The 9528-nt window shown below is 35.0% G+C and overlaps 1 long non-coding RNA gene across 1 annotated transcript in view; it reads right to left on the reverse strand.

The window, feature by feature from the left end:
* Positions 1–880: 880 nt before the first annotated feature.
* The window catches only part of LOC118765952, a 26588-nt gene continuing 17940 nt past the window's right edge, over positions 881–9528 (reverse strand). The window contains exon 3 of the long non-coding RNA XR_005001860.1: positions 881–1092. This is a non-coding gene — a long non-coding RNA (uncharacterized LOC118765952). The remainder of the gene's footprint in view (positions 1093–9528) is intronic.

A 9528-nucleotide genomic window follows, 5' to 3' on the forward strand; every position in this document is an offset into this window, starting at 1 on the left:
TAGGTATTTGTTATATATACACATATATACTTCCATACATACGTGCAAACATATTCACCTACTAACCTGCACACATAGATATATTTATATACCAAAAATGCACATTTAACAATTGGAAATAAATTATATTACATTAAAGTTAGTGCATATACATACATACATACATACATACATACATACACACACACACAGACATATATATATATATATATATATATATATATATATATATATATATATATATATATATATATATATATATATATAACGTATAAAGAAGAGCATAAGAAAATTAATTTCTATGTCAATATGATGATAACAGACTTTTTAAATCGTCAATTTCCACATACTATATACCCGCTACAGAAATACGATGTGCAGAAATCGAAGAAAATTAGCCAATAGATTTTTTAAAAAACAGTTCGTTATTTCTATACTGAATCAATTTCGGAATTAATCTGATAATAGATGATTTTTTCCTCGTCAGTAGAAAATACGAATAGATATTAATAAAATACTTACATGCGCCCATGGAAAAAAAGCCGAAGCAAAAATGATGAGTACACATAAGTACCCCAGATATATCTAAATATAAAATCCTTTGGTTAGCCTCAGCACACGTGTGAACTGTTCTCCACTACAGTTTATAGTGGTTATCAGTCCCTTTTTTGATGTAATATTTTTTCTGTAAAAAAACTTCATCCTATATTTGTAGTAGATTTATTACTATTCGCTATAGCTGGGCAGACAGACATCATCGTCACTGAAGGGACTAACTGGTTGAGTCATCACCGACTGATTTTTGCTTGGGGTGTTCTTGCTTTTATAACTATCCAGAAGGATAGATATATCTTTGGGAACAATAGATTTAGTTGGTGATCTTGTTATCTCTATTCTAGCTTTTGTTGAAGTAGAAGAGGTTAGAAAGGGTCAATTGGTGAAGACATTATTTCGGCCTGGCTAAAGGCATCTGGAAAATGTAAAACTACTGTCAGAGAAAAACTATTGTTCCTCCGTGGGAAAAGTTCAGTTGTAGTGTTAATTTAAATTTGGTTATGGTGGATCGAATCCACTTTATGCATTCAAGATCCACTACAACACTCCCATTGCCAGTGAGGTTCCGGGAGAGGAAACGAACGATCGAAGGTGACAACGAAATGCATGTTAAATGCCTTGGAATGTTTTCCAGCAGTGAAATGCATCTGGTGCTGTTGTCATGGTTAATTGCTGAGTTAGCAAGGGTGACAGTGTAAACATGCTGCAGTGATGCACGAGACAGATAATTTTCTCTGTGAATTACGTGACCAAACGGGGGTCTAACAGGGGGAAATTATGTCAAAACATGAGAGCAGAGCATGTGCTCATCCGACGTGCTTCGAGTCGGGAGAAGAATTGAGCTGACGCAGACGTGTTGCAAAACAAGTGGGTAGATGTGCATAGCAGAGGTGCATGTGCATGAGTGCAATAGAGCTTTAAAGGCTGAGGCTAATGTTAGTGCATTGTTTAAAAAATACAGTGTACAGTATTGAATATGCCAGTGATTAATGCCGTAAGGCTGCAAGCCGGTGCATGAGGTAATATATGCCTCGATCGTGCAGGAGCGAAAGTGTGGCATGTTGGCGCATTGTAAGGGACAAACAATTTTTTCTATGTATGCGTGACCGACCTAGGGTCTTACAGAGATGAGTCGTGTCTACAAAGGCACATTGAGCATGGGAAACAAGGGAGATAGGCATGTGTGGTGCATGAATGTGACAGAGATAACATTTGTGTGTGTATAAACCATGCGTGCAGATGCGTGCGCAAGGCCAGGCGATGAGGAAAGGTGCATGCTTGTATATATACAACAATACAAACATTTTGAAAGTGAACAAAATATGTACATGCAAAATATGAATAATAATAATGAAGAACATGCAAAAGGATATGCACGTAAATTTAGCAGTTTTCGTGAAACGAGTCGTTGCGGATTTGTGCATCGCGGAATGTGCATAGCGGTATAAGTGCATCGCGGAATGTGTGCATCGCGGAACGTGTGCATCGCGGAATATGTGTAACTCGTAAACAAATGGAAGTGTACAGTGAAAACAGAACAATAAAATAAGCGAAAATAGCAAACTTAGCTGAAAATAGTGTCCCTTGTTAAAAGTCTACAACTGAAAGTGAATAGATGCGCATACAAAGAAAAAGAGTTGTTGAAAGTCTATGTGAGAGTCTTATGTACGTGCAAATGTTCAAAGACAATGCAGGATTTGTACGTCGGGACGAGACGAAAAGCGTGTGTGTACCGAAAAGGTTGCATATGCGGGCTTCCGTATTTTCGTCCAGTTAGTTTCTGGGCATGTAGCTGTTGAAATCATGCATCTATTGGCGGCCTTCATTGTGCGTCGGCTGTGTTGCATTGTTGTGGATTGCATCGCAGTATAGGGTTTTTTGTAGTAGGTCGGGGGGTGCATCTTCATTGTGACGAAGGTTGTCATTCTTTTACTTTGGTTTGGTGTCGGTTGATATTCTAGTTCTTTAGTTCGAATGAGCAAAAATGCAGCGGCATGAAGCATCGGAAGGTATCAATTCTCTTTACACGGGTTCACCAATTGTAAGCGATGAAGTTTTATTTTTGTAGCGATGCCTATTATGGCGCAACGTTGGGGTCGCCAGTTTGTAAGAGTTGATTCTTGGGAAGGCTGCAATGCCCTTGTTTTTGTAGCGGGAGAAATTGCTTTGTACACAATATTATGAACGATAAAAATTTGTTGCTATAACTGCATACTATAGGATGTGAAAGATGAACAATGCATGAAGGTTTAAGAAAGTATTTATTTACCGTTACGTTGAAAAATACCACACCTCGACGGGCAGGTTATGATAAATCCAAAAGGGTGTGAAAGAAAGTTAGATGTGGTAGAATTTATTTTGTATAGTTTGGCGTACACAAATTGTTAGTAGTAATCCACAGATAGCGATAGATGATGTCGTAAGGGAACAGAATTAGTGCTAGTGAGAGTTGTAGCGTGTTGTCTGACAGTGGCTGATAGTAAATGTCAATACTCCCCCTGACCAAGGTTCTAGCTAGACAGACAGACATCGTCGTCACTGAAGGGACTAACTGGTTGAGTCGTCACCGACTGATTTTTGCTTGGGGTGTTCTTGCTTTTATAACTATCCAGAGGGATAGTATATCATTGAAAACAATGGATGTTTGGTGAAGTGGAAGAGGTTAGAAAGGGTCAAGTTGGGAAGACATTATTTCAGCCTAGCTATAGGCAAATGAAAATGTAAAACTGCTGTCAGAAAAAAAGTATTGTTCCACCGCGGGGAAGTGCTGTTGCAGTGCCAACTTAAATTTGGCTATTGTGGATCGAATCCACTTCATGCATGCAAGATACACTACACAAAAACACACACATACGCATATATATATATATATATATAATATGAGGGAATATTATTCCAAACTTACAGGAAAAAATTGAATTTAGAAATACTAAATCGAATTTCACAATATATATATATAATATATATATATATATATATATATATATATATATATTATATATATATATATACATATATATATATATAAATCAGAAAAAATACCGTTTAACCAATTCAATAATGAAAGATTAAATTATACCTTAGAAATCTACATATTATAGAATGATTAAATATAAGATAAAACATATAACAATGATTAAATAATGTACAAAATAGAAAATAAAACGTATATATTTGGTAGAATAACGACACTTGTTTCGTGGCTATATTTAATAAATGATGATATTAATAATTAAAGTAAAATCCCTTCAATATATATACCCACTCTTGAGGTTAAAAACAAAAACAATACAATAATTATTTAGAAAAATTAATAAATATACGTAGATAAGCTTGTAAAATACGAAATATCTTAACAAATATATTCTTGTTTAAATAAAATATAGAATGAAACAAGGATATAATTAATTATATATATATATATATTTTAATATAAAATATACATTAAGTGAAAACTAAATACTATAATTTAAACTATATACATTAAATTAAATTATTAATTAATTTATTTATTTAATATACATCTAAATAAAATCTTACACTCATTAAGTAATTTATATTAAAAACTGTAATGTTAAGTAATATAGATAATGTTAGTACAAGCTATACATATTAAAATTAAGAATAGGAAATGGTTTAATTATATACACACCTATTAGATAAACTAACTATATTATCAATATATTTGTAGTATCTATAGATTTAATATTTTACTCAATTATATAGTTGACCAAAATATCAATTAATATTAAATACATTTACTTAAATGTAATACTACATAATAAATAGACCACCTAACTATTGAATAATATATTGTCTTACAAAACTAATTCTCACATTAAATTATATATAATTCGCTAAATCTCATTATAAAAATAATAATAATAATAATAAAATTATAAAAAAATAAATATATATACATACCATTACTAATAATTATCAAGAAATTAAATATAAATTAATATTTTAACAACAACAACAACAACAATAATAATTATAATAATGATAATAATAATTATAATAACAAAGAGTTCAACCAACACAAAACCTCACCTCGGCTCTATTGTTAACCAAATATGAAAGTATTATTTGACAGGCAAGAACTCTGGCGTTGAAGACAGTCAGCCAGCCAACCACCAAGCCAGCCAACGAGACAGACAGACACTACTGTGATGGTGATGATGATAAAAAATAACAATAAGATACTGCTGTGACTACACATAAAACAATATCATTGATGATGATGATGGTGATGGTGATGATGATGGTGATGATGGTGATGGTGGTGATAATGATGATAGTGATAATAATGGTGATGATAATAATAATAAGCCGACTACGGCTGCTATAATGGTACGATTATAATTGTAACGGCAATGATGGCCGTCTCCCCACGAGCCAATCAAAGCTAAAAAATGATAACATTATCGTAGCACCAAAATGTTTTTGGAAACTAAAAGGAAAACTAAATCAGTATACCAAATCGCTTGTCCTATGGTTAATCTGGAAGCGCGTCCCCCAGGGAAGAGCCAGCCTGGGATCGAAAAGTCATCAACTGGTACAAACTCTTCTCCGAATACGGACATGGATGGTCACTTGAACGGGAAATCCCCCAACTCGAGCCCTCCAAGTTCACCACCACAACCACCACAGAAAGAAAAATGTAAGCGGAACAAATGGACCCGAGAAGAGTATAAAGAAGTAATATACGCTTATTACTATGCATTAGGTAGGCCATCTCAAGAGAGACACACCGCAAACTCTTACAGTATATGGAGAACACGGAATCAAGACAGTAGGCCCTATTTGGACGAGAACAAATTAGCAAATGTGAGGAGGGATATCCTTAGAAATAACAGACTCACAGACAGTGAAATAAGTGCGATCAAGCACGCAACGGAAAATGACATAAATATAAGACACAAAGGAAATGAAGAATCAGATGAACAGTATAGCCCGCCACGAGGCTTAATTGAAAGACTGCCATCTGACCAAAGTACGCAAAGGCCTGAAGATACAAGAAATTCTATTGTACCTGTTAAAGATAGCCAGGAAAACGAAAAAACAACAGTAACTGAAGATCTCGCATTTGCTGAAGAACACAGAGAGTCTATGGCAGAAATGAGGCAGAAAATCCTGAATACGCTTGAAGTTGTAAGACATACAAGTATGAATGATAGAGAACCACTTCATAAACTCTCAAATACAAACCAAAATAAAAAACAAATCCAAATTGGCAACTATGTAACAAATGAAATAATACGAGAATTAAAACCTGATTTTACTGAGTTAAATGAAATTATTTACGCTTCTGCTAGGGCAATTGAAACCAGCTGTATGCCCCCGAAAAAACAAAGAAAACAAAACCTGGGAAGAAATCAAACCTGGAGAAGTAAAATTGAAAAAGAGATTGAATTTATGAGAGGGGAAATATCAATATTAAATGAACTAATATGTAGAAATGATGTAAGATCCAGAACAGGAAGAAAGATGAAGAGAAAATTTGGATCCTCACCAAGAGAAGAACTGATATCAATAAAAGAAACGCTGAAACAAAAAGTCCAAGCAAAAGCCCAAAGAATACGAAGATTTGAGAAGAGAAACAAGTTTTACAAGCAAAATAAGCTGTTCACATCCAATGCCAAAAAATTCTACAGAGAAATAGGGAAGGAGAAAGTAACCGTTAAAGACCCCCCTCCCATGGAAGAAGTTCAAAACTTTTGGAAAAGGATTTGGAGTGACAAGAAGACGTACAACATAAATGCAGACTGGATTATACAAACTGAAGGATCCTACCAAAATTTACAACAACAAGCATGGGAAGACATCACAATAGCAGACCTAAGAAAGGCACTCACGAAGGCCCATAATTGGAAATCCCCCGGTAAAGATAGGGTGCCGAATTTCTGGCTCGCATCGCTCCCGTGCGCACACGGTAAGCTAGTTCAGCTGCTCAATGGAATTATGAGAGACCCAAAGAAAACACCTGAATGGTTAGCAAGTGGCATTACTTACCTACTCCCAAAGAATAACGAAACCAACCTTCCAAAAAACTATCGGCCTATAACCTGTCTATCCACCACGTATAAAATCCTAACATCTATCCTGGCGGAGAAAACATATGCATTCATGGAGAAGAACGATATTTTCCCCATTGAACAAAAAGGGTGCCGCCGAGGCTCTTACGGATGCAAAGATCAACTGCTAATCAATCGTATGATCCTTGAGAACTGTCACAACAAGCGCAGAAATCTCAGCTCCGCATGGATTGACTATAAAAAGGCCTTCGACAGTATACCGCATCCATGGATCTTGAGATCGCTGGACATCTTCAAAATTTCCCCTGTGATTTCAAACTTCCTGAAGCACAATATGTCGTTGTGGAATACGAATCTCCAATTATACCACTCTAATGGAGTACTTGCCTCAGAAAATATAAACATCAACTGTGTAATTTTTCAAGGTGACTCACTTTCACCTTTGATATTCTGCATAGCCCTAATACCCCTTACAAGTGAATTAAACAGAACAGGGTATGGGTATAAAATTGCCAATAAAAAAATAAGCCATCTATTTTATATGGATGACTTAAAACTTTATGGTAAAGACAATAATGAACTTGAAGGCCTATTGCGCACCGTGAAAGCATTCAGCGATGACATCGGGATGGAGTTTGGACTTGAGAAGTGTGCCAAGGCCACTTTCAAGAAAGGGAAAGTGAAGACCACAAATTCAGTCGTGTTAGATGTTGACACAGTCATAAGAGAGCTTGAGCAAGAACAAACATACAAATATTTAGGGATAAATGAAGGCTCTGGTATTCAGCATGCAAGCATGAAAGAGAAGATCAGGAAGGAATGTTATAGGAGAGTTCGTGCAGTCCTGAAATCTGAACTAAATGCACGTAACAAGGTGTTAGCTATAAATTCCTTAGCAGTTCCAGTTGTTACTTATAGCTACAATGTGTTGAACTGGAATATGAGTGAAGTAAAGAATATAGATAGGAAAATACGCAAGCTGCTGAGTTGTAATAGGATGCACCACCCAAAGGCAGACGTAGATCGCCTTTACCTTCCCAGAGCCCAAGGAGGTCGAGGCCTGATCCAATTTGAACTAGCTTACAAAACAACCACAATTGGACTGGCCAAATATCTCGAAATATCGAATGACTGGATGCTAAAGCTCGTGGAAAATCACGAGAGACGAAAGAAGCTTCATTCTATTATAAAGGAAAGCAAAAAAATTGCTATTGATCTCGTGCAGGATACCCAAACTGAACAACCCGAGGGAAGTACGGCAACTATTGTTGCAAAGAAGGTGAAAATGATGGCAATGAAAAAAGCGCACGAGCAATTGGCTGATAGGTGGGAGGAGAAACCTCTGCACGGCAGATATGTGACTCGCAGCAAACAAGCTGATGTTGACCAGAAGCAAACCCATCAGTGGCTACGGAGCTCAGGGCTAAAAGCAGAGAGCGAAGGTTTCATCCTGGCTGCTCAAGATCAAAGCCTATTAACCCGGAACTACCAGGCCAATGTGATGAAAAATGGAGCAGACCTAAAATGCCGATTCTGCAACGACATGATTGAAACAGTGGACCACCTAATCTCTGGATGTAAAGTCTTAGCACCAGTGGAGTATAAATTAAGACATGACAGAGTTGGCCAATATCTCCACTGGCTAATAAGTCGGCATTACAATATCAAAACTGCCGACAAGTGGTATAATCACCACCCTGAGGCTGTAACTGAAGGAGAAAATGTAACCATTCTGTGGGACTTTCCAGTACATACAGACCGAACCATCAAGGCCAATAAACCAGATATTGTTGTGAAAGACCAAAACAATAAAGTTTGCTTATTGATCGACATGAGCATCCCCTGTGATCATAATATCTCAGCGAAAGAGTTTGACAAGCTCAGAAAATATAAAGACCTACTCATTGAAATTGAGAAAATGTGGCATCTCAAGGCGGTTACAATACCAGTGATCGTAGGAGCACTAGGAATGATCAAGAAGGGAACCGAAAATTATATGAAAATGATCCCTGGCTTACCATCCCTGCAAGAAGTGCAAAAGATTGTCTTAACTGGTACATCACACGTATTGAGAAGAGCATTGTTGATGTGAGAACTGTTGCTGCTCATGTATTTTAATTTAACTTAAAAAAAAATTTAAAAAATGAACGAACTATTGAGTTTGATTTAATGGCCTACCAATGTATACTATGAGTTTCTTTGCCCTAGGAGTCGGGAAGACACTCGGCAAGAAATGGAAGCAAATTTGAAAGAAGAAAAAAAAAGTAATTATAATAATAATAATAATAATAATAATAATAATAATAATAATAATAATAATAATAATAATAATGATACAATTCAAAAGTTATATAATATTGTTAAATAAAAAACGTTACTTAGCTTGTCGATGAAAATAATATAACTGAATTTTAAACGTAAAAACATAGGTCTTAGCGTTTATAAGAAATTAAACTCATGAAGACGTTGTGTAAAAAATAAAATAAAATTATCAAAGAAAATGACGAAAAATATTTATTAATGATAAAGACGAACACTAAATTCTACAATGATAGATTAAATATTGATACCAATAATTATAATAAAGACCTAGATATATTTTATTGTACATGTAGGGATAAGACTACATGTAATTTTAATAATAATTGTAATTTAGATAATGTAGTCTATAAGTATATGGTAAATGGATTATAAGAATTTGAACTATCATAATTTAAACACTTCGAATAAAATTTAATCAAGAGTAGCTCAACATATGTATTCTTTTAGGAATAAAAATGTAATAAATTCCACAGGTCTCAGTGAATATATTTGGGACCTTAAATCTAGATCTATTAAATATAAAATAACTTGGGAGATAATTTGTAGGGCTAAATCATATTCTGGAGGGAGTAATTATTGTTCTTTGTGTAATAATGAATTCAAAGAAATATTA

Source organism: Octopus sinensis, linkage group LG1 (assembly GCF_006345805.1).
Source record: "Octopus sinensis linkage group LG1, ASM634580v1, whole genome shotgun sequence".
NCBI lineage: Eukaryota > Metazoa > Mollusca > Cephalopoda > Octopoda > Octopodidae > Octopus > Octopus sinensis.